This window comes from Anolis carolinensis, chromosome 4 (genome assembly GCF_035594765.1).
Source record: "Anolis carolinensis isolate JA03-04 chromosome 4, rAnoCar3.1.pri, whole genome shotgun sequence".
Lineage (NCBI taxonomy): Eukaryota > Metazoa > Chordata > Lepidosauria > Squamata > Dactyloidae > Anolis > Anolis carolinensis.
In genome coordinates, this window is record NC_085844.1 from 103,221,270 (window position 1) to 103,248,129 (window position 26,860).

General features: G+C 41.7%; 1 long non-coding RNA gene across 9 annotated transcripts; it reads left to right on the plus strand.

Moving 5' to 3' along the window:
* Window positions 1-287: 287 nt before the first annotated feature.
* LOC134298196 (uncharacterized) lies at window positions 288-26,347 on the plus strand. 9 transcript variants are annotated; one of them, XR_010005141.1, is made up of 5 exons: window positions 288-676; window positions 13,854-13,935; window positions 17,672-17,880; window positions 22,735-25,454; window positions 25,562-26,347. It is a non-coding gene; the product is annotated as an uncharacterized LOC134298196 (long non-coding RNA). The 9 variants fall into 9 exon arrangements; XR_010005145.1 differs by having other exon boundaries at window positions 301-676; window positions 22,735-22,816; window positions 25,270-26,347; XR_010005148.1 differs by having other exon boundaries at window positions 301-676; window positions 17,672-17,876; window positions 22,735-22,816; window positions 25,270-26,347.
* Window positions 26,348-26,860: the final 513 nt, after the last annotated feature.

Sequence of the window (26,860 nt, forward strand, 5' to 3'; positions counted from 1 at the left end):
CTTTTCCTTAATCCCTCCTTATTATCCAAGACATTCGCTTATCCAAGCTTCTGCCGGCCCGTTTAGCTTGGATAAGTGAGACTCTACTGTACTTCACCTACGTACATGTGCTCTTACGTCACCTGTCAACTTATAGCAACCCCATGGATTTTATAAAGTATTCATTGGAAAGGAATATTCAGTTGTGGTTTTGCAGTTCTTCCTCTGAAATATAACCTACAGCATCTGGTAGTCATTGGCAGTCTCTCATCCAAATAGCGTCACGATCAGATGGGATCTGGTGCCTTTATGGTATTTGGGCACCTACCCATGGAACTGAATGTATCACCATTTTTGTTTAAGATAGCCTACCTTTAAGCCTCTAGCCCTTCACATAGTTTCCCCCTCCTCTTCCTGATGACAGGTCTTTCTGTTGCCACTGACACTGTCTCCCTGAACAACCGTTATGACCTGGCATTGCCATATACTGCTACAGGGTCCTCCCTCCCTCTTCTTTCACAATGCCTGAGTTCTGGTCTCCATGGAGATCCAGGAATATAAATGATGCTCTAGAGACCATTAGGTTCAGTTTAGCATCAGACGTAACTGTGTGCAGACTTAGGCCTTTTGAACGCTTTGACGGCTCACCCCAGAAACAGAGGGAAAAACTGCCCATCATGAAAAGAAGAAATACAAGGTAGGGGGTTACTGACAACAGATCCTAGAATATAAAGCAGTTTTAAGCAAAAATATATTTCAGAGAGTTATTTAGGCCTACATATTGTAGGAGATGTAGTCTAGGCATACCCTCCAACCATCTTGTTTTGACAATGAGTGCCAATTAATCCTTTGTCCTTCCATTTTTTCAGCTGCTTTTGAAATGGTCTGGTTTCTCTCTCCCTCCACCTTCCTCCTTTGTCCACAGCTTACTTCAGTCACTGCAAACAGAATTCAAAGTGCAAAAGTAGTTTGCAGTCAATTTAAATAGGAGAGGAAATAGGAGATGAGAGGCAGAATTTTGCTCTTCCCAGTAGGTTGCAAATAGCTGAAGCTTCTTGTAGTTTGTGTGTTTTTCTTCATTAATTATTTTTGTCATCTTAACCACACTCTGATGTGCTTGGCCAGATGTGTCCCAATTTTTATCTGTGAAACACTGAAGGGTCTGGTATAGGGAATATATTTCAGTAAAGGCACACATGGTGAAATATAGATAAATCAGAGGCTTACAATTCTAGCTACTTCTGTCTCCCACATTTTTAATTGGGGAAATCTATGTATCCTTCAGACATTCCCAGAGACAGAAATGTAGTCTCTTTAGATCCTTTCATCACAAATAGACTGTGGGATGGCATGCCCGAGCCTTTGGGAAAACTATAGTGTTGGGCTTTACTCGGGGGCTATCTGTATATCTTCTATTAAGATCAAGACCTTTAACATACAGAGGCACTTTAGGCAAGGTGAAAAATAACCAAAATGAGTTTACTGAAAACAAGATGAATAAAGGGTTGATTCCACATGGGGCTATTGAAAGATAGCTTAAAACAATACATTGCAAAAGGAATTTTTGCTGATTGCAGTCATCTCTCTGGAGTCTTTGAAAGTCCTCTGTCTCTGGTGTAAAGCAGTGGCTCACAAGCTGGAGCACAAGGGCTGTCTTAATCTTCTTTCTTTGTGAAGCCTAAGATGGTCAAAGGTGGTATAATAATGCTGCTGAATGCAGTGTTTAGTGCTAAGGATGCCTGTTTTGAATTGCTAGGCCTAGGATTTCCAGACAACAATCAGGCTTGTAGTCTCTATAACTCTACTGCAAAAAAGGGGGGAATCTAGCAAGAGAGCTCTGAACAGGCAGATGGACTAAACCAACTAAGGCTGGCCTCTAGGGGGATTTCATGCTCCATTCAAAAACTAATACAAATGGAGGTATCTATCTACACTATTGGGAAAACCTAAACAGAGAGAACTAAAGCAAAGGAGAGGAAAAGGCAGAGCTAAGACTTCACAGGCTCCTTTGTTCATGGATAAGTTGTAATAAAGCTGTTTCTTAGTGGTGTCCATTCATAATGCGATCGGAAGGGGCTAAATTCTGACTCTTCAAAATACAACCACATTCTCAGTGCAAAGAAGTTCTTATTGGCTTTAACATGTGCAGATGTCAAAAACTATCATAGCGCAGCAGCAGTGAGTGCAGACTGCACAGCAGGGTGGGAGGAACCACACTGTAATGGAATAGGACTGGAATGGTGGAGGATATTTCAGCAAGTCCTGACTCTACATCACAACATTCCCCAGTTTGAAAAAAATGAATCCATTTAGGCCCATATCTGTCAGACTAGTTTGATTTCGAGTCCTGTGGAATGTGGCCTAAGTGGATTAGGTATTTCAACCAATTCAGAGAATTCTCCAGCTTAGATATAATATCTAAAGCTTACCCGGCGAGCATATTATACTATCAAAATTAAGCTGATGAAATCTTGGTACCATTTCACCCAGCTCACAAAGTTCAGTAGATGCAAGTGGTGAAAACTTTTATAGAACACCATATAAGAAAAGTTCATGTTTAACCTCTACAGTCAAAGGCTCCCAAAGCATTCAATGGTTTGCTTTTGTTTTACACAGAATGTTTAAGCATGATGCATGAGAAGCTAACCTCATGAGACTGTCTTTCAGTAGATCTTCATTATGAAAAATAACAACAATGGCAACTGGATACTGTTTTAGCTCTTCAAAAGATGATTGTACAAGCTTATCAACCTGAGTTGCTCAAGCATCAGTAAAGAGAAACAAAAGTGTTCTTCATGCTCATATTTTTTTTCATGTCAGGAGCAACCGGAGTTGCCTTCGATGGCCTAGGGGATAAAAGCCTTGTGACTTGAAGGTTGGGTTGCTGACCTGAAGGCTGCCAGGTTCGAATGCCACCCAGGGAGAGCGCGGATGAGCTCCCTCTATCAGCTCCAGCTCCATGCGGGGACATGAGAGAAGCCTCCCACAAGGATGGTAAAACATCAAAACATCTGGGCGTCCCCTGGGCAATGTCCTTGCAGACGGCCAATTCTCTCACTCCAGAAGCAACTCCTTCATGCTCATAATGAAATTACATATGTACTTAGATGCTCAAAGTATACTCTCAGAAGCAGACAGAAGGGGGAAAAAACTTTGAAAATGGGTACACATATAGCAATCACAATTATTGAATTCCATACCATTCATCATTGACTTAAGGGTCAACACATATGGATATCTAGGAGAAATGGTAGAAATCTGGCATGTGATAATATAGCACAATATATTATGAGAAAGCCATTCGTCTGTCTTCAAAGATCTTGGCGATTTTTCAGGAGACTATAGAACAGTGGTTCTTAACCTTCCTAATGCTGCAACCCCTTAATACAATTCCTCATGTTATGGTGACCCCCCCCCCCACCCCAACCATAATATTATTTTCACTGCTACTTCATTGCTGTAATTTTATTCCTGTTATTAATCGTAATGTAAATATCTGATATGCAGGATGTATTTACATTCACTGGACAAAATTTGTAACAAATACCTGATACATCTACATATGAATGCTGGTGATGTTGGGGGGATTGAATTTGTCATTTGGAAGTCGTAGTTTCTGGGATTTATAGTTTATAGAGATTGGGAAAAATACACAGACTAGTTAGATATAATCTCACAAATATTCCTAGTGAATATGCAGCGGAGGCGAGGAATAGATTTCAGGGACTAGATTTACTAAATAGAGTCCTAGAAGAACTATGGACAGAAGTTCACAACATTGTTCAGGAGACGGCAACAAAGTACTTCCCAAAGAAAAAGAAAACCAAGAAGGTAAGATGGTTGTCTGCTGAGACACTGGGAGTAACCCAAGAAAGAAGGAATGTGAAAGGAAACAGTGATAGGGGGAGATTAAATACACAATTCCAGAGGTTAGCAAGAAGAGACAAGGAACTATTTTTAAACAAGCAATGCATGGAAGTGGAAGAAGACAATAGAATAAGAAGGACAAGAGACCTCTTCCAGAAAATCAGAAACATTGGAGGAAAATTTCAGGCAAAAATTGGCATGATCAAAAACAAAGATGGTAAGGACCAAACAGAAGCTGAAGAGATCAAAAAAAGGTGTCGAGAATATACAGAAGTATAGGAAGGATAATAATATAGAGGATAGCTTTGATGGTGTGGTGAGTGAATTAGAACCAGACATCCTGAGGACTGAGGTTGAATGGGCCTTAAGAAGAATTGCTAATAACAAGGCAGCAGGAGACGATGGGATCCCAGCTGAGTCATTTAAAATCTTGAAAGATGATGCTGTCAAGGTGATGCATGCCATATACCAGCAAATATGAAAAACACAAGAATGGCCATCAGATTGGAAAAAATCAATTTATATCCTCATACTAAAAAGGGAAAGACTAAAGAATGCTCAAACTTTCGTACAGTGGCACTTATTTCACATGCCAGTAAGGTAATGCTCAAGATCCTTCAAGGTAGACTCCAGCAATACATGGAGCGAGAGTTGCCAGATGTACAAGCTGGGTTCAGAAACGGTAGAGGAACAAGAGACCAAATTGCCAATATCCGCTGGATGATGGAGGAAGTTAGGGAGTGTCAGAAAATCATCTATTTCTGTTTTATTGGCTATTGTAAAGCCTCCGACTATGTGGATCATAATAAATTGTGGCATGTTCTTGGTGGTATAGGAATACCAAGTCACCTTGTTTGTTTCCTGAGAAATCTGTATAAAGACCAAGTAGCCACAGTAAGAACAGATCACGGAACAACAGACTGGTTCAAGATTGGGAAAGGAGTATGGCAAGGCTGCATACTTTCACCCTCCCCATTCAACTTGCACGCAGAACACATCATGCAAAATGCAGGGCTTGAGGAATCCAAGGCTGGAGTTAAGATTGCTGGAAGAAACTTTAACAACCTTAGATATGCAGATGATACCACTCTGATGGCTGAAAGTGAGGAGGACCTGAGCAGCCTTATCACCAAGGTGAAAGAAGAAAGTGCAAAAACTGGGTTGCAGTTAAACATCAAGAAAACCAAGATTATGGCAACCACACTGATTGATAACTGGCAAATAGAGGGAGAAAACATGAGGCAGTGACAGACTTTATATTTCTAGGCGTAAAGATCACTGCAGACACAGGCTGCAGCCAGGAAATCAGAAGAGATTTACTTCTTGGGAGGACAGCAATGGTCAACCTCGATAAAATAGTGAAGAGCAGAGACATCACACTGGCAACGAAGATCCGCATGGTTAAAGCAATGGTATTCCCCATAGTAACCTATGGATGCAAGAGCTGGACCATAAGGAAGGCTGAGCGAAGGAAGATAGATGCTTTTGAATTTTGGTGTTGGAGGAAAATTCTGAGAGTGCCTTGGACTGCAAGAAGTTCCAACCAGTCCATCCTCCAGGAAATAATGCCCGGTGGCTCACTGGAGGAAAGGATATTAGAGGCAAAGATGAAGTATTTGGCCACATAATGAGAAGACAGGAAAGCTTGGAAAAGATCACAATGCTGGGGAAAATGGAAGGAAAAAGGAAGAGAGGCCGACCAAGGGCAAGTTGGATGGATGGTATCCTTGAAGTGACTGGCTTGACCTTGAAGGAACTGGGGGCTGCAATGGCCGACAGGAAGCTCTGGCATGGGCTGGTCCATAAGGTCACGAATAGTCAGAAGTGACTGAACAAATAAACAACAACAGTTTACCTACAATCAAAGAGCATTCTGAACTCCACCAATGATGGAATTGAACCAGTCTTGACACACAGAACTCCCATGACCAATAGAAAATACTGGAAGTGTTTGGTGGACATTGACCTTGAGTTTTGGAGTTGTAGTTCACCAACATCCGGAGATAACTGTGGGCTCAAACAATGATGGATCTGGACAAAACTTGGCATGACTACTCAATATGCCCAAATGTGAGTTTGGGGAAAATAGACCTTGACATTTGGGAGTTGTAATAGTTGGGACCAGAGCCGGCCCAAGGTAATTTTCAAGTGTAGGCGAAACAGAATTTTGGTGCCCCCCCAAACCAATCATCGAGAAAGAAAAGATAGAAGATAGAGGTGAATAGAATGAATAACAGAGTTCCACATGCTAAACATGCCCAGCTCTTTAAACCGCTCCTCATAGGGATTGTTGTCCAAATCCTTGATCATTTCAGTCACTCTGCTCTAGACATATTCATGTTATCATTTCTTATTATCATTATCATTATTATTAATATAAGACAGACAATCCATAGAATCATAGAATCATAGAATAGTAGAGTTGGAAGAGACCTCATGGGCCATCCAGTCCAACTCCCTGCCAAGAAGCAGGAAATCACATTCATAGCACCCCCGACAGATGGCCATCCAGCCTCTGTTTAAAAGCCTCCAAAGAAGGAGCCTCCACCACAGTCCGGGGGACAGAGTTCCACTGCCGAACAGCCCTCACTGTGAGGAAGTTCTTCCTGATGTTCCTGTAGTTTGAAGCCATTGTTCCGTGTCCTAGTCTGCAGGACAGCAGAAAACAAGCTTGCTCCCTCCTCCCTATGACTTCCCTTCACTTATTTGTACATGGCTATCATGTCTCCTATCATCCAGTTCAAAGCAGGTAAAGTGGGTTATTTGTTTGAGGCAATTCTTCCACGTTCTAGTCCCCAAGGTAGAAGACAATAAGCTTGCTCCCTCCTCCAAATTTTGCCATCTCACATAATTACACATCGCCATCATGTCTCCTCTCAACCTTATCTTCCGCATGCTAAACATGCCCAGCTCTTTAAACCGCTCCTCATAGTGGTTGTTGTTCAAACCCTTGATCATTTCAGTCACTCTCCTCTAGACATATTCATGTTATCATTTCTTCTTCTTCTTCTTCTTCTTATAATTATTATCAGACAAACAATCCAGTTCAAAGAAAGTAATGTGGATTATTTGTTTGAAGCCATTCTTCCACATTGTTCTCCAAACCCTTGATTGTACAATTTTATATATGTGTTTTATTGTAAGCCGCCCTGAGTCCCCTATTGGGTGAGAAGGGTGGGATATAAATATTGTAATAAATAAAATAAATACATTATTTCAGTCACCCCCCTCTAGACATATTCATGTTATCATGTATTATTATTATTGTTATTATTATTCTTATTATCAGAATTATAGTCAATTATTGTAAATAGTGCATCTGGCTAAAAACCCACATTAACTGCTTTGAACTGGGATATATGGCACAGTGTGGACTCCAGATGGCATTGCCTTCACATGTAACCCTCATGTCTTACCCCAACTTCACAAATCCCTACCCCTTTTAAAATATAAATCTTTGTTCAATTATTTACTTCCTTATCTGGGGTGGATATCTCCTTTGTGGCCTTTAGGCCAGTGCTTTTGTCTCATATCTAAGCAGCTTTGGTTCCAACTCGCTTGCTTCTTTTTTTTTTTTCCAGGTTTGTGAGAACACATCCCTTAAGAAATCTCTAAATATCTACATGTCAACAGTCACCTCTTCCATTTCTCATCTCAGGGTCTCTCTCTGAATTAGCCTTTGTATCTATATACTTCCCTCTGCTGGCTGTATCTAAGCGTTGCAATGTGAATCTCATGGGCTGGAAGTGTGAATGAGCTTTTCTATCTGTATACTGACTTCATGTGGTTGCATCAGAATGTTTTATTTTGGGGGAGTCTGCTCCCAAAATGGGGTGTTTTTAGTTGATATCCCATCAGTATTTTATGTTGGATCATGAAGGGTACGTATCAGAAGTTTGGTCCAGCTCCATCAAGCTATGTAGAAGTCTTGACGAATCAAACAAATATATACATATACATACATATATAAGTGGATAACTGCAATTCCAATGTGGCTGAAGAGGTTTTCGTGCAATAACAAACCAGTGATGAGTTTGCAGCACTACCTGATTTGGAGTGTCGTGATACAGCCACCTCTTAAAGAGCCACACACACAATAAAAGTTCTTAAATGTTTATTAAATGATGTTTTAAATTAAAAAAACACTTAACTGCAGTGTTTCTTTTAAAAGGTAAAAGTCTTAGTTCAAAAGAAGTCAAAAAGCAAGAACAAAAGGATAATCCGGATTATCTGGCTTGATAATCTGCATCAAACATAACACAAACGCCACCAAAGCTGACGCCACGTGATGCTGTGGCTCAAAGGGCTAAAGAGGAGCTAAACGCTCCCAAAAGGCAGCAAACAGAAGTGTAGTCGAAAGCCAGGCCGAGTTTCAAAGACCAAAAGAGGAAACTAGAGATGCCAAGCCAGGAGCAAGCACAGACATAGTCAGGAGTTGGACCGGGTTCAGTAGCCAGAAATGCTGAGGTAGAAACGCCAAAGCGAGGGTGCCAAAGCAGGGACGCCGAGGCAAGCACCAAGCTGGAAGCACTGAAGCAGGCTCACCAAAGTGAACACCAAACTGGAAGCGCCAGAGCAGGAACGTCAAAGCAAACGCCAAACTGGAAACGTCGGAGCAGGAACGCCAAAGCAAACGCCAAACTGGAAACGCTGGAGCAGGAACATCAAAGCAAACGCCAAACTGGAAACTCCAAACTGGAACCGTCATTGTCAGGGGCCGAACAGGAGTCAGAAGCCAGGAACACCAAAGCAGGATTCAATCCGGATTATCAGGAAGTTGTACAGCCAGGACCCAAGGAGAACAAGCAGCGACAAAGCAATGTCCCCAAAACAACACCTTGCCTTCTGCAAGGCAATAGCTCTTGAAACTCCACTTTTAACTTACTCATCGGATTCCGATGCTGATGAGGCCTCCACCCTGTCCTCATCATCCTCAGCTGATCTTGATCTCATTTGTGGACCTTGCCTCTCATCCCTCCAGTCTCTCCATCTTCGTTCAAGACTTAGATCTCCCCATGTCCCAGGAGTATGAGAGGCTTGCCAATCCCTTGATGCAGCCCCATGAGCTGGCTTATCATCCACATTTACTTGAGTCCATCTCACTCCCAGACCCATCATTCCCAGAGAACCCCTCAAATGTCTCTTCATCCGTGGGAGCAGTGAGTATATCCCGGATCTTTTTCCTTTCTCTTTCCTCATCCGACTCCTGCTCTCGAGTAGACCTTTTAGTTCCTCTACTCTCTGTGAAACCATCATCCTCCAACATAGACTCTTCATCACTAGAAAACCCATAAAACGTCTCATCCTCTGAAGGAGCCATAAGTATTTCCCGGACCCGCTTTACTTGTTGTTCTTCATCAAGCACCTGCTCTCTATTAGCCCTTTTTCTCCTTCCAGCAGTTTCACCCATAGAACCATTACTGCCCCTTGGCTCAACTACAACATGGAGGATGTCAGCAAAGTCACCAACCAACCAAAAAATAACAAAAAATGTAGAGCTGATGGAATCCTTGCTGAAATATTTAAAGAAATGGGTCTGAGCTGACAAAACAACTTCACAAGCTCATTGAAAAAGTGCAGGTGACTGAGAAGGCCATCACCTTTCTCAGAATGGAGAAATAACAGAATGTAGAACCATCAAGGTATTTTCCTTTTAACGTCTACCAGAAAAACCCCTGCAAGAATCCTCACAAACTGCCTTCTACCTATTTCAGAAGACATCCTCCCAGAATGGCTCCCCCTCCCTTCACAAGAGAAACAATAGATATGATTTACAGTACATGACAACGCCAAGAAAAATGCAGGAAACCTTTGCACAGGATATTCATTGACCTTGCAAAGGACTTCAACACCAGTAAATTGTAATGCTCTCTGGACCGTCCTCTTGAAAATCAGATGCCGTGATGAATTTGTGAACATCCTGTAGCTCAGGATGAGAGCAACAATATTGGACAGCAATACCTCCCAAAATGACCAATTTAAAGTGGGATCAAATGCCAAACAGGGATGCATTATTGCCCCAACACTATTTTATATCTTTGTTGCTATAATTCCACACCTTGTTGACAGGACGCTTGACTTCCCACCTGTTGTGGAAGTCACATATTGGACAGTAGAGTTGTGCAAAATTATAATTAGTCCTCATAAGTTAAATGTTTTAAATTCATACTTATGACGCGAGTGTGGCCTGCACCAAAAACTTAAGAATTGAAACTTACCCAATACTTTTTCATTTGTAAACCTTGGAAGTTCCCAAAGACAGTTTCATTTTCAGCGCAAGCAAGCAAAGCCAAGCCAAAAAGGCTGCCATTCCACTTTCAATTAATGGCCTGTTGCCATTAGGAGAGGAAAGCAGCAAGGAGAAAGCAGTTATCTGGGAAAGAGACTGAGAAAGCACAGAATTCTGGGAAATGTAGTTTGGGAAGGTGAGGAACCCTCTGCCAGAGAATTCAAAAGGCCCTGACCTAAACTACATTTCCCAGAATTCTGTTCAGCATCAGAAAGCCCCAGTCAGGATAGGGGAGATATTTGTCCCTCCATAGCAGCAGCTAGCCAGAATTCCAATAAATTGTTGAATCTGCAAAGAGGAGGACTGACTGATACTTGTGGTAAGCAAATCTCTGTGTTGGGCTGGGAAGAAATCCCTAAATAGAAGTTCTATTGGTTAATATGAGAGATATTAAATGAGATAGCTGCTGTGGCTTTTAAAAAAATGTTTTTGTCAAAACTTTAAAAGATTCCCTAAAATCAGTAGATGTATGAAGATTTCTGAAATCGATCACACAGTCCTATTGGACAAATGGCAAACTATTTAACCTTAGCAGGCTGAAAGCCAAAAGTTAAGTTCACATCAACTTCTGTTATAGAACTCCAATATGCTGATGATTATGTAGTCTGTGCTCATTCAGAGGAAGATCTACAAGTCACTTAAAAAACCTTCGCAGAAGCAGATGAAAAACTTGGCTTATTAATGAACATTGAGAAAACCAAAGTGGTCTATCATCAGGCACAAATCAATCTTTCTGCAATGCCAGCAATAAAGCTTAATAGTTTACCACTAGAAAATGTTGACTATTTCTGCTACCCATGCAGTCACATCTCCACAAAAGTTGACATTGACACTGAAATACAACACTAACTGAGCTCTGTGAGAGCAGCATATTTTCAAATGAAGCAGAGTGCTACCAGTAAGCAGATGATATCCAGCTACTCTTGCATCTCGAACCTGGGACAACCACGATTCCTGAGAACTTAAAGCTGTGTTTGGAAGCAGTGATGAGTTGGCTGAGAGCGAGTATACTAAAAGTGAATCCTGCAAAACCTGAGATACTCTGGCCTGGCCAGCCACCAGAGTTAATCTAGTCACTGCCTGACTTTGATGGGGAAGTTCTGGTTCCGTCTGCTACTGTTAAAAGCCTTGGGGTTGTGTTGGACTCATCGCTGACCATAGAGGCCCAGATCACTGCCATAAGTAAGCAGGCCTTTTTTCATCTTCGCCAGGCAAGGAAATTGGCATCCTAGCTTTCAACAGAAGCATTGGCAACGGTAATCCATGCAACAGTCACCACTAGGTTGGATTATTGTAATGCCTTATATGCCGGCCTTCCGAAGACAAAAACCCAGAAGATCCGAATGGTCCAAAATGCGGCGGCCAGGCTGCTAGCAGGATCATCTATAAGATCCCATATTACACCGATTCTGAAACAACTGCATTGGCTACCAATAGAACATCGGATCTCTTACAAGATACTGATCCTGATTTAGAGCTCGAAATGGCCAAGGACCATTATATCTTAAGGGACCGCCTCATTCCTTTTTTCCATCAGTGGTCACCTCGATCCTCCCAGGAAAATCTCCTATATGTACCGGGCCCTAGGGAGGTACACCTGGAAGCTACAAGGTGTAGAGCCTTTTCGACCTATGCTCCAATTCTGTGGAACTCATTGCCTCCATATGTTAGAGCAATGTCGGAGTTGCGACCTTTTGTAAAAGCGCTCAAGACTTGGCTATTTGGTTGTGCATTTAAGTAAATCAGATCTAATTTGCCAAATAGTCACTGTTGAATGTTTTTATGTTGAATGTTTTTATGTTGAATGTTTTTTATATTGTGGAATGATATTTTAAATTGTAAGTCGCTTGGAGCACTCTGATGGAGAGCGACTAATTAAGAAATAAAGTGAAGTGAAGTGAAGTGAAGAGTGTTTGAGTCCTTCCAACTCTGTTGTATGCCTGTGAAAAGATTCCATCAGAGTTGCCTTTGAAAAATCCTGCAGATCTCTTGAGAAGACAGCAGACAAATGCCAGTATTTTGGAAGATGGGCTTAAAGCGAACCTAAACAAATGGAAATAAACACAGAGTACTGAAAAGCCCTGGCACTTGAGCATTGTAATTGGAGGTCAGCTGGAGGTCAATTGAATGTTAAAGAGGCACAAATAGAGGGGAAGGCATGCACAAATAGAGGGGAAGGCATGTCAAGCAAATGAAGGGACCATCTTCTATCTGGAAATCTATGTCCTCATTGTGTATTCAGAACAGGTTTATGGACTGTCAAGACTCTACCCTTGGAAGACAATCATACTCGGCCACAAGTGATCACCTATAGGATAGGACGTACATACTGACTTTTATATACATAGAAGATTGAAATTGTGACAGATTTCCTTTCCAGCCTGGCTCACTCAGTCCCATCCCTTTGGCTCTTGTTACTAACCTTTCTTCCCCCACCCCTACATAATTCCTCCCTGGACCAAAATAAACCCCTATGTGGACCAGTGGATGTGTTGTTGTTGTGGGTTTGCTGTGGTATCATCAGGTCTTCCACAGAACTTTATATGCATAGACAAAGACAGTTATAAAAACCCCCCAAAGAAATGGAAGTTTATTAAGACACAAAAATAACATGTTAACTCCTGTACAATCTATCTATTCACAATTCTTCAAAACCATTGTCAGTTCTCCCCTCTGGCTGACTATCTTGCCTATGTTACAGCTCTTCCTGTCTCTAAATCAGGCATGGGCAAACTAACTCTTGCAGGACAGACATGGCCGTCTGGGCGCTTATGTCCATCCCTCAAAAATTTCCCCACCCTCTGGGCATAAGGATGCGGTGGCCCGCCACGTCCTTATGCAGAAAGGGTAAGGGAGGAAAGCATACGGAGGCTGGTAGCCTTCTGCAGTGCTCTCAGTTGCTGCGTGCCTTTTAGGCCTTCCTCCCAGCGTCAGGACGAGGCAGGTCACCTTCTGATGCCGGGAGATACCCATGGGCCAAGAGCAAGTGGCCGGTGAAACAGCTTTAAAGTTGGCCCGCCTGCCACCTCCCTCTCCTCTCTTATGGCATCAGGATGAGACAGGACCTTGTCCTGATGCCGGGAAATGCCCCCGGGCCAAGAAATAAGTGGTGGGCAAAGTGGCTCCAATGCTGCCTCGTCCGCTGCCTATCTCTCCCTTCTCCAGGCATTAGGATGTGAGGCCTCATCCTGATTCTGGCATAAGGGAGAGGCAGGCGAGAGCTGAGGGACCTCCAAACTCTCAACCTCCTCCCAGCATAAGGATCGGGTGAGCAGCCTCATCCTTATGCTGGGAGGAAAGCCTGAGGGAGATCTGCCCCTGACCCTGCCCAGCCCTGCCCCCTTACCCCAGCTCCACCTACTGCCTTGCCCTCAGCCCTTGGGCTCGCTTCACTCCCAGCTCTGCCTTATCCTGGACTCCTCCACCCCCCTCCTGGCCTGGCCCCCACTCCCAACCCGGCCCACAATGGGCCACAGGGCAAAAAAGTTTGCCCATGCCTACTCTAAATGCTTGAGATCTCTTCTGAAATCAAAATCCAATCTAACCTTTGACAGGCTCTGTTTTGTAACTGCCTTCACAGCATTCCCTAAGCTGTGATTGGCAACCTTCAGCCTGGCTTGCCCAGCTCCTACTTCTCAGATGCCAATTCTTTATTTTTACCTTATGTTCTTGATATTTTCTTGAAAAATAATCTTCCATCTGTCTTTCTCCTCTCCAGGTTTTTGTCAGCCCTAAAAGGAATAATTCATTTTAGATTCAATGATTGCCATTTCCTACTGTTGCTCCCAGCTCTTTTTTTGGTAAGTAGATATAATGTGTGTCCAGAGGCCATTAAGAAGTTTATTTATTTACAGTATTTATATCCCGCCCTTCTCACCCCAAAGGGGACTCGGGGCGGATCACATTATATACATATAGGGCAAACATTCAATGCCCATATACACATAGAACCGAGACAGAGACAGACGCAGAGGCAATTTAACCTTCTCCTGAGGGGATGTTCGATTCTGGCCACAGGGGGAGCAGCTGCTTCATCAACCACTGTGACGGCACTTCTAGTTCTAGAAATTGAACACAGTGATCATGAATTGTGACAGGTTCTGTGTTTCCAGGTGACCTAACTCTAGAAATTAGGGAATTTGATATATACCTACATGTCTCTTCTCTCAATGCCTCTTCTTGAAACTTTAAACTCCTTCCTTAGAGAGACCAGGATGGCCCCATCCCTGCTTGTCTTTTGCAGTCAGGTGAACATGTCCCTCTGCCACTGGGAATTTATGCAAAGATGGGAGGCAGGCTGCTGGGGATAGGGTGAGTGGGATTTTGCAGGAGGCAGGGGCTGTGTGGTAGTTTTCGAGTATGTGTGGCATTCAATGGCCTTCAGTTTTCAAAGGAAATGGATAATTTAACAATAGTTGCCATCCCACTTTAAAACCCAACACTTCTATCACACTTTAAAATACAACAGTTCCCATCCCAACTTAAATGCCTGTTTCTAGGCGCAGGGAGAGTAGTTGAGTTGATTCTTCCCTGGCTTCACAAGTCTCAGTTTCTATACACTTTAAAGAAAAAATCCACCAAATGCAGTTCTACGTCCTATGATAGGCTCCACGGGACTCCATATTCAAAGTGAATAGAAATGATAAGAAGACCCTCTGCTTCCCCCTCTTGAAGGTTGAGGTTATAAATGTATTGTGTCATGTTTGGTATTAACTGCCTTAAGTCCCTATATCAGGAAAAAGGTGGGATAAAAAAGACAATAAATAATACATTTATTAATGTCGGCCTTACAAAAGTGAAACCAAAAGGGACGCTAGTATTGTATCAATAATGTGACACAACTTTCTCACTTTGTCAGATTTCTGTCCTTTGTTTCCTTCTCATAGAATCATAGAATCATAGAATAGTAGAGTTGGAAGAGACCTCATGGGCCATCCAGTCCAACCCCCCGCTAAGAAGCAGGAAATCGCATTCAAAGCACCCCCGACAGATGGCCATCCAGCCTCTGTTTAAAAGCCTCCAAAGAAGGAGCCTCCACCACAGTCCGGGGGAGAGAGTTCCACTGCCGAACAGCCCTCACTGTGAGGAAGTTCTTCCTGATGTTCAGGTGGAATCTCCTTTCCTGTAGTTTGAAGCCATTGTTCCGTGTCCTAGTCTGCAGGGCAGCAGAAAACAAGCTTGTTCCCTCCTCCCTATGATTTCCCCTCACATATTTGTACATGGCTATCATGTCTCCTCTCAGCCTTCTCTTCTGCAGGCTAAACATGCCCAGTTCTTTAAGCCTCTCCTCATAGGGCTTGTTCTCCAGACCTTTGATCATTTTAGTTGCCCTCCTCTGGACGCTTTCCAGCTTGTCAACATCTCCCTTCAACTGTGGTGCCCAGAATTGGACACAGTATTCCAGGTGTGGTCTGACCAAGGCAGAATAGAGGGGGAGCATGACTTCCCTGGATCTAGACGCTATACCTCTATTTATGCAGGCCAGAATCCCGTTGGCTTTCTTAGCAGCTGCATCACATTGCTGGCTCATGTTTAACTTGTTGTCCACGAGGACTCCAAGATCTTTTGTATTAATAATGTGACACAACTTTCTCACTTTGTCAGATTTCTGTCCTTTGTTTCCTTCTGTTAGATTTTAAAATTTAAGAACAACATTTTAGAACCGTCTTCCATTTTTGGAATGCTGTTCTGTTGAGAGATGGTCTAACTCACACTATTGATGGAAGATGGTAGCTTCCCATTCAATAGAGAGGTCAACCCATTCAGGGTTTTAGGGGATAGCACTGCAAATGGTTTCAGACTAACATGGACATTATCGGCTGCAACTACGCACCCCTGCCCAATTAATTTGACAGATGCAATGTTGTCATTTTCTAGTTTGAGAAAAATACTTCAGCTCCGTCTTGATGCTGTTTCTGAGCCGAGTAGATACTCCCACACAACTACAGACCAATCTTTTCTCCCTTACTGATTGGATCCTACAGATAAGCTGAATGTTAATGTACTAGGTTAGTATAACATTATAGTGCTGTGATTCCACCTTAATTGCCAAGAGCCCCCGGTGGCGCAGTGGGTTAAACCCTTGTGTCCGTAGGACAGCCGACCTGGAGGTTGAGTTGCTGACCTGAAGGTTGCCAGTTTGAATCTGCGGAGATTGTGGGTGAGCTCCCTCTGTCAGCTCCAGCTCCCCATGCGGAGTCATGAGAGAAGCTTCCCACAAGGAGGGTAAAACATCAAAACATCCAGGTGTTTCCTGGGCAACGTTGTAGCAGATGGCCAATTCTCCCACACCAGAAGTGACTTGCAGTTTTTCAAGTCCTGACATGAAAAAAAACCTTAATTGCCATAATTCCATAATATGAAAAACTGAGATTTTCAGATTAAGCAAATTTCCAGCTAAAGAGCTTTAGTGCCTCATCAAAACACATGTTCCAGGATTCCCTGGATGCAACCATGACATGTCAGGTCAAATCATAGTGCCATGATTGTGAAGTTCGTTTCCAAAAGGTACCAAATTCAAAAGAAAAAAAAAGAAAAATGAGTTATACCACACTAGGAGTAGAATATTATGTATACATCAAAACCAGGGCCGTAGCCAGAAAAAAATTTCGGGAGGGGTTTTGAAAATTTCGGGGGGGGGGGGGGTTAACCCCTAGCACACACCCCTCCCCGCTACAAACCTGTCAATATCTGCTTGAGATAGTGCCTGGAGGGACTCTTAATGTTTTGTGTCTCATAGACTTAGCATGGGGATTTGGTTAACCAGTTAAAATTCATGAGTAAACCAGGTTTTTTTATAACCTGAAAAATTTCGGGGGGGGGGGGGTTGAACCCCTAAAACCGTCCCCTCGCTACAGGCCTGATCAAAACTATCAAAATGTATCGGATCACTGATACAGGGCTTTGAAAAATTGCATTTTACAACAAAATAATGCATATTCTCAGAATTTGTTTATTTCTGTAAAATTTGTTCAGTTAGATTTGATACCTTTTGGAAACAAAACTCCACAGTTGTATAGTATGGCAGTTAGGAATGAAGACAAAACACATTAAGAGAGGGAGCATGGTAGTACCATCGTCTCCTCACGTATTTCCTTCACTCTCTCATGCAGAAAGTGATTTTCTGAAAATAAGAGGCTCTTCCATCCATGGATTTTCTCCATGTGATTCAAAACACTGGGTGTTCTCAACTGCTTTCAAGAGCTTTGAGACACAGATGAAACTCTTTTCTTCAGGAAATCATTTTCCATATGTGCAGAGAGACATATGTTTTCTTTGCCTTTGGAATACCTGCATTTGCACATGAATACATACACAAATATTTATTTTGGAAATTAGGCCCAAGTATAAATACGAAATTTGTTTATTTATATACATCTTATACACATACCCTTGAAGGTAATTTTATACAGAGTTTCACTGATTTTCTTTTTGCATGCAACAAAAGCTTATGTATATTGAATGACCAAAAAACTATAATTTTTGTCACTATCTCAGTCACCCATGTAGACAATTTCGAATTTTGGACTATTTCAGATTTTGGACTTCTGGATAAAGGATGTTCAACCTGTATCTGTTAAAGAACCAGAACAAATATCTATTTAAGGAAAAGTATAATGTACCAAACATTTACAGGCTAAGGAGCTAGTTGTTAATTAAGGAAGAGAAAAGGTTGGCAAATGTCTATTCCACTTCCTTTCTGATTACATCTTTTCCCGTTTTGGATGATTTTTCATCAACAGTAAGTACGTATATCCATTTCTTCTCCTTCTTCCTTTAACATGCATAGAAATGACTGCCAGTTTTAGAAAAACCTCTTCCTTTGCTTTCCTTTATGTTTGCATAAATGGAGACCCATACCTCTGCATGACAGCAGAAATCACTACAGTAGGCCCTTGATATCCCTGGAATTTGGCTCCGGGATCCACCCACTCCACCATGGATGCAAAATCTTTGACTATATACAATAATATAATGAGGTGGTTTCCTTTGTATTAAATGCCAGGATCAAAGTTTGCTTTTTGGAATAATTTCTGAATATTTTCAAGCTGCAGATGGTTGAAACTGTAGATGCAGAATCTACAGATACGGAGAATCAACTGTATACTTCTTTGTTCTAACCCAATAATGATAACCCAATGGTGGCATCTAGAGGTTTTATCTGGGAAGACTGCATGATACATTTAGAGCAGCAGCTGAAATTCTGAATTATGATTGGTACTGAACAATTTAAATTGAAACAGGGCTAGTGAGACTGATAATATGGGATAATAAGGGACACCGCCTTTGGGACCGTGTTTTTCTGTCAGGACCTCCTACCACTGTCAGATTGGTTCAATTCTATCAGCATTCCAATCTCTGTTGAGACTGCCTTCGGTACCATCCTCTTCCATTGGGACATAGTACTTCCATCTGGATTGTCTACTTCTGATGGGATGTCCCTTTTCAGTCAGGACATCCCATTTCAGTTGGGATGTCCCATCTCAGTCAAGACATCCAACTTTCATCAGGATATTTTACCTCCATTAGGACATCCCACCTCTGTAGGGATGTCCCACCTCCATTGGAATCATGCACTTCTATCTGGGTGTCCCATATCATTGGGATGTCCCATCTCTGTTGGGACTTTCCAACTTTGTTGGGATGTCCCACTGCTTATGGGAAGGTCTACTTCCATCAGGACATCCTTCTCAGTCGAGACATCCCATATCCATTGGGACATCTCAACTCTGTCAGGAAGTTCTACCTCCATCAGTTTATTCCACCACGTTTGGGACCATCCTCTCCAACATCTGTCAGGACAGTCTACTTCTGTTGGGATGTCCCATCTCAGTCAGGAATCCCACATCTGTCAGGATGTCCCATCTTCATCAGGACTTTCCACGTCCATTGGGATGTCCCACCACTTTAAGGACATCCCATCTCAATCAGGACATCTGGCCTCCATCAGGACATCCCCCTCTGTCAGGACATCCCAACTTCATCAGGACATCCCACCTCTGTTGGAACCTCACATTTCTTCCTGGATGTCCCACCTCTGTCAGGATGTCCCATCTCCTTCAGGGACCGTCCACTTCCGTCGGGATTGTCTACTACTATCGGAACATCCCATCTCAGTTGGGACCTCCCATCTCCATCTGAACATTCCACCTCCATCAAGACGTCCCACCTCTGTATGAATGTCCCACCTCTGTTGGAACTGTTCACTTCTGTCAAGACGTCCCATCTCTGTCGGGACTTTCCACCTTCGTTAGGATGTCCCACCACTTTCGGGAAGGTCCATTTCCATCAGGACATCCCATCTCAGTCAGGACATCCGACCTCTGTCAGGACATCTCACCCTGTCAGCCTTTAGAAAAGAGTTAAAATCTTGGCTTTTCCAGTGTGCCTTCGAATAATTAATCCCCATGACAGACCCCATCTAAATGAAAATGATTTTGCACTTTATTCTGCTCCTTTGTTGGAAATAACTTGACTTCTTATCCCACTCCACTTCAGCACTTGTCTACTCACCCTACAAAACGGTGTGTACAACTCATATCTCTGCACTTTTTTCTAGACTACCCTCCCATTTTATCTATCTGTTTGCCATTAAGTGGTGGTTTTGCTTTTTATCATTTCTGTATTTTATTGTTTTTATTGTAGTATATTGTATTTTGTGGTTTTAATTTGTTCATTTTACCTGTTTGATGATGTTGTTTATATATGCATTTTATTTTGTTTACTGTTTGTTCTTTGGGCTTGGCCCCATGTTAGTCGCCCATAGTCCCTGCAGAGAGATGGAGGCAGGATAAAAAAAAAAAGTATTATTATTATATTATTATTATATCTCACTTCCATCAGGATGTCCCATCTCAGTCGGGACATCCCACCTCCTTCATGTATCATGCACTTCCGTCAGGACTGTCTACTTCTGTTGGGACATCCCATCTCGGTTGGGATGTTTCATCTCAGTCCATCTCAGTTAGGATGTCCCATCTCAATAGGGACATTCCACCTCCATTAAGACGTCCAACTTCTGTTGGGATGTCCCACCTCTTTCAGGGTACATCCACTTCTGTTGGAACTCTCTATGTCTGTCGGAATATCCCATCTCAGTCAGGACATCCCATATCAGTCAGTATCTCCCATCTCCATCAGGACATTCCACACCCACCAAGATGTCCCACCACTTCTGTCTGGACATGACACCTCCATTGGGACATCTTATCTCTGTCAGGAGGGATGTCCCACCACTTTCAGGAAGGTCTACTTCAGTTGGGTTTCCCCATCTCAGTTGGGACATTGGAACTATAGTGGAAAATTCCACCTCTGACAGAATGTCCCACTGCCTTCTGTGCCTTCCCCTTCCATCAAGAAGTCCCACCTCCATCGGGACTATCTACTTCTGTCAGCACATCCCATCTCAGTCAGAAATCCCACCTCCTTTGGCATGTCCTATCTCTGTCAGGACTTTCCACCTCCGTTGGAATGTCCCACCACTTTTAGGAAGGTCCACTTCTGTCGGGATATCCCATCTCAGTCGGGACATCCCACCTCCTTCTGGGACCATCACTTTCTGTTGGGACTGTCTATTTCTATCGGGACATCCCATCTCGGTCAGCAGTTCCAACTCAGTCGGGACCTCCCATCTCATCCGACCTCCCTCTGGATGTCCCATCTCCGTCAAGACTTTCCAGTTTGCTGGGATGTCCTACTGCTTTTGGTCCATCTCAGTCGGGTTGTTTAATCTCAGTCAGAACATACAACCTCCATCGGGACATCCTACATCAGTTGGGATGGTCCAATTCTGTTGGATCGTCCACTTCTGCCAGATAGCCCAACTCTATCAGGACATTCCCATCTTCGTTGAGACATACCACCAACCATACACATCCTAAGAAAAGCTTCTGTCATCATCCCTACAGCTTAGCCAAACATTACAAAGAGTAGATACTACATTTTCTGTTGTCTACAACATTTCAACAGTCTCTGAGAAGAATCTAGGAAGATGCACATAGAATCTGTGAAAGAATTTCAGGAGATCTTTGGCACACCAAAATCAGTGGTGAAGTCTATGGATGGAAAAGTTAGGATTCCTTCTGGACTTTTTCTGCAGTCACCTTCAAGGCCGGATTACAAGGCACAGAGAAGTAGTTCAGGATCTTCAAATGTTCCTTCCAATTAATTGTGGCAATTTAAAATCTAACTTGAATAAGTGCACAGAACTTTACAATGAATGTCTTTAGGAAGAGATTACATCTGCAGAAAAACCATCAAATGCACTGGAAGCACATCTTGCCCATGATAGACAGTTTTTTTTTCCGAATGGGAAGAAACCTTTTCAGATTTCTACAACATTAATGTGTTGACAGCTACAAATGAAAGGTTGTTTTCAACTCAAACTTTTGAAAACATACATAAGATGCACAATGAGGCAAGAAAGCCTGACTGGACTTGCAGTCTTGAGTGTCCAATCAAGCCTAAGTGTATTGATATAGTTTTCAAGTGTTTCCAACAGGCACTGTGGTATTCTTTTGTAACCACTAAATTACCAATTAAGAGTAATTTTTGGTTTTTTAGACTTGAAACTTTATAGCTAAAATAGAAATTTGATTTAATTAAGTCTACCTAATAAGATATTTTGAAAATGGGAACCAAATCTAAACATGACATTTCATTCATAGTTCATATAAAACTTATAACACATAACCTGAATTTATTTTCAATAATATTGTGCATGCAGAAACTTTTGGGTGCATTGAACCATCAAAAAGCAAAGGTATCGCTACCTCAGCCATCCATGTGGACAATTTTGGAATTTGGAAGATTTTAGACAGTAATTGTTTTCTGCTTTTTTGATGGCCAACATCTGTTGCTTGCCATAGCTCCTTCACACAGCCAAATGGTAGGGGTGGTACCAATTTCTATGTTTAGGTGACAATTAAAAAACAATTTTTGAAGGAAAAAGTAGTTGATGTTCAGAGGAAATGTAGTAACTATGGCTGCAAGGGTAAAGGGAAAAAATCCTCCTTCAAAACATATCGGGAAGAGCCATACAATAGTGTATTAGCTGTATATGTTCAGGTCACTTCCGAGAAGATTTTATAAGGCTGTTAACTGTTGTTTGGTGACAAGCAGAAACAAATAAATGACATTAAGCACTGATTTACAATAATTTGAACACTGGAGTTAACCTCTTAGTAATTCATACCAGCCATTTAGCTATACATAAAACATATTATGGCTCTTTTACAGCCCGTGTAGGGACAGCTTAATAAAGAACGCACAGGCCACATTCTGGTGGATTTGCATTTCTTAATCCCGATGCAAGCTTTGTCTCTTGTTTCCATAGCAATGAATGGATCTGTATTCCAATCACGCTGTCCCTGGCTTGTTGTCTACATCGGGAGAACGGAGAGCGGGGGCCAGTTACTTAAGTACGGGTGAATTTTTGGGAACGATATGATATGTTGGATTCTAATTTCTTTTTTTTTTTAAAAAAAATAATTATCAGAATGAATGGATATGTTTGCATCAGGATATTTCTATTTCACACGTTTATTAAGTGCAGTTCTGCAGAATGATGGTTCTTCATTACAGAATTTATTTTATTACAGACCAAATTAGCTGCATATTGCTTTATTGGCATAGCTGTTGGCAACTGGAACTTGTCTAGCAGGCTTATAACAAATGAGAAACGTAAGCTCTCTAATTGTTTATTTTCCCCAGCAAATCTGAGCTGCATTCTTCTTGCCATAAATCCCCTCCAACCTGCTGCCACCTGATCTGCTTTTAGTGTAACATGCTTGGTGGTCATAAGATAATATTTTAAACGTACACCAAATAGTTTTGTCACGCTTTCAATCTGTTTTTTGTTCATATTAAAACAAACAGAAGTAAACAATTTGTTGGATATAAGGTGAAAGAAAAAATATTAAATTACAGTGAAACCAACCAAAAGAAAGCCTCTATTAACGCACGCATGCGCACACACACACACACACACATTTATAATATAAACAACAACAAGACTTTATTATGGTCCATGACCAGCATAGAGTGGGGCACTAATAATAATAATAGTAATAATAATAATAATAATTTTATTTTTATACCCCGCCCCATCTCCCCAAGGGGACTCGGCGCAGCTTACATGGGGCCAAGCCCAGGCAACAAACAATATAAAACTCAGCAATAAAAAACAAACCATAAACAAATAAAATCACATATACCAATAAACAATAAGCACACTTTGATAAAAATGCCCTGGGAAGGGGAAATACAGTTTCTCTTCAGATTGTATAAATCTTTCATCTTTCATCTTTTAATAAAAAAAAGAAAAAGAAATCCCCCATATCTATCTATCTATCTATCTATCTATCTATCTATCTATCTATCTATCTATATATCCACACACATAAATATACACACATACAGTATATATGTTTGTAGTTCTGAGTTACATGTAATTAGAGATGTAGGTTTTGTAGTTTGATATGTGATTGTTGTTTAAGTATGTCTTTGTTTATGCATGCATGCATAATAATAATAATAATTTCATTCTGGTACCACCACCATCTCCCCAAAGGGACTCGGGGCAGCTTACACGTGGCACAAAAATGCTTAAAACAGTGTATAAAATAAAACACAATATAAAATGCAGTTAAATAAAACAAATAGACATATAAAACAACTTAAAACTCTATTAAAACGGTGCTCTTCTGGTGTTAAGCCAATGTGAATATGGCCAGGCTGTAAACAATGGGCAAGGGAATGAGATAAGTGCAAAAGGTGCAGTCATGGGATGAAGCATGAGATACAGTGCAAGACTGCATAACAATTGTGAAGAGCAACTAGGAGCTAGACAGTCTCAAAAGCTTATTCAAACATCCAGGTCTTCAGGTTCTTACGAAGGGTGGCTTGCCTAATCTCCCTGGGGAGGGCTTTTCAAAGCTGAGGGGCCCTCATCCCCACCAACTGCATGTGTGACTGTGGCAGGACCGAAAGGAGAGCCTCCCCGGCATATCTTAGAGCCCATTCTGGTTCATAGGGGGGATGTGGTCACGAAGATATGCAGGACCTGAACAGTTTAGGGCTTTGTAGATAATAACCTGCACTTTGAATTGGCATCGGAAACTTATGTATGCATGTTTATGTATGCATACATTGTTTTTCCTTATTTGTATTTTTTGTTATTTTTTGAAAGTGTGAATTGAAATCATGGAGTTGATGGAGAGATCTTTGAAAGGAGATTTTCTGACTGATCACCCATTTTAGTCAGTCCTCCACATTCACTGGGGTTTGAGACACAGGACCACTACAACATCGGGAAAGACACAAATTAAAAAAACACACTTTTTTTCAACCTGAGCACATGTCTCTAGTAATTGCTTTGTCCTCCAGCACAGCTCTATGGACAACTTCTGCCAGAAGTTGAATTTAGAATCATGCTAGACTCTACAAAATGCTTAGAGAAATGTTATTTCTAGATCATCCAGTGTAAGATGACCCTGGACTTGTCATGGAGGACACAGAAATTACTGGAGAGAGCATGTTAAAAAAATCTGTGGATAATTAAATCCTCAAAAGTGGATGTGGAGGGGCAACTGTGGTATTCAACTTGGATCTATGTACTAGAGGTTAGGTAAATACAGTAGAGTCTCACTTATCCAAGCTAAACGGGCTGGCAGAACCTTCGATAGCGAATATCTTGGATAATAAGGAGGGATTAAGGAAAAGCCTATTAAACATCAAATTAGGTTATGATTTTATAAATTAAGCACCAAAACATCATGTTATACAACAAATTTGACAGAAAAAGTAGTTCAATACGCAGTAATGTTATGTTGTAATTACTGTATTTACGAATTTAGCACCAAAATATCATGATATATTGAAAACATTGACTACAAAAATGGCTTGGATAATCCAGAACCTTGGATAAGCGAGTCTTGGATAAGTGAGACTCTACTGTACCTAGATTGAGCATGATGTCCCAGTTTGAATCTTCAATTATGACTCTGGAGACCAGGGTTTGAACCCCTATTCAGCCATGGAAATCACCTTGAACAAGTCCTATTTTCTCAGCCTCAGATTGGATCTACACTGTTATATAATCCAGTTTCAGAATGCACGTTTACTGCTTTGAACAGGACTGTATGAATCTACACTGCTCAGAAGAAGGCAAAGGAAAATCCCTTCTTAATAAACTTTGTCAAGAAAAACCCCTTCGTGGGCCACCGTAAACTGGAAATTACTTGAGGTGACACAACAAAGTCAGTACTTGTGAAATAAAGCTTATGTTGGAACCTGAGTAAATTTTCAAGTAAGCGCATATGTAAGTCTGTATCTGTGAATCTCAAGCAAACAATTTGTTCCAGCTCTGCTATCTGCTCTCTCCTTTCTGATATGAAAGTATTCAAGAGTGTTTTGTCTTCTTTCCAGGTGCCTTATCTTCAGTGTATGGAATCTGTGTGTGGCGTGGCAACTTTCTCTCAGCCCACTGACGTAAGCCACCGAAACAAATCCCTCTTGGTTTCGGCTGAACCTCTGTTAGGATCTTCATTGTGCCTCAAAACCAAACTTACCTGGGAGTAAGGCCTCTACTGAACACAATGGGACTTTTAAGCAAACATGAAGAGGATCTTAAATTGTTTACTTACCAGGGAATAACTGAACAAAGTGCAACTTATTTTTGAGTAAATATGCTGTGTAAACAAAGCCCCTCAGAGTATTTCATATGTGTATTCACTTGCAGGAAAATTCCTTATGAAGAATAGAAAGTACAAAGACAGAGCTATTTTTAAAAAAGTATATGTTTTAATCAATGTTATACAGATGCAGAAAGATTTTAGTATGATGTGTGTGTGTGCTCTGGGTGTAATACTTACTAGCCATGAGAAACTAATATCCTAGATCAGTGATTCTCAGCCTGGGGTTTCCAGATGTTTTTGGCCTACAACTCCCAGAAATCCCAGCCATTTTACCAGCTGTTAGGATTTCTGGGAGTTGAAGGCCAAAAATATCTGGGGACCCCCTGGTTGAGAACCACTGCCCTAGATTCTTAGTACACATTAATCAATGTTAGATTAGTTACATATGTTTGGATATTATATCTGCTCTTTAATGTGGATAACAAAGAAAACTCAGCTGAAGAGAATCAACCCTTGGTGCTGGGAAACTATGAGTACTGTGGATGGCCAAAATGACCAATAAATGAGTATTAGAATACATGGAGCTTGAACTCTTTCTAGAAGCTAGAATGACTAATCAGAGACTATTGTACTGTGGCCATATCACCAGATGGTATGCTCATTCGACTCGATGCAGTAGGAAAAGAGACAGGTAGGTTGACTCAGCGTGCATCTGCACTATAGAATTAATGTAGTTTGATACTGCTTTAGCTGCCATGGTTCAAGACGATGGAATCATGGGAGTTGTAGTTTTAGAAGGCCTTTAGCTTTCTCTGCCATGTTGCTTTAAGGGTGGCTCCACACAGACATTATCATCCAGTTTGGATGTGGATTAAAACAAACAGGTTTCGCTCTGTATTGCTTACCTCAGAAATCGGTTTGGGATTGGGACAGTGGTGCAAGTATCTGCTGAATGCAGATCAGTACTGAGCCCAGGAACTGCAGTATAGATAGCGAGTCTATTGAGATGTGCATCTCCATGTCCATTTGGGATTCACACTGGATCATGGCAAGGCATAGGAAATGAGAACAAAGAAGAGGAAAGTGCGAG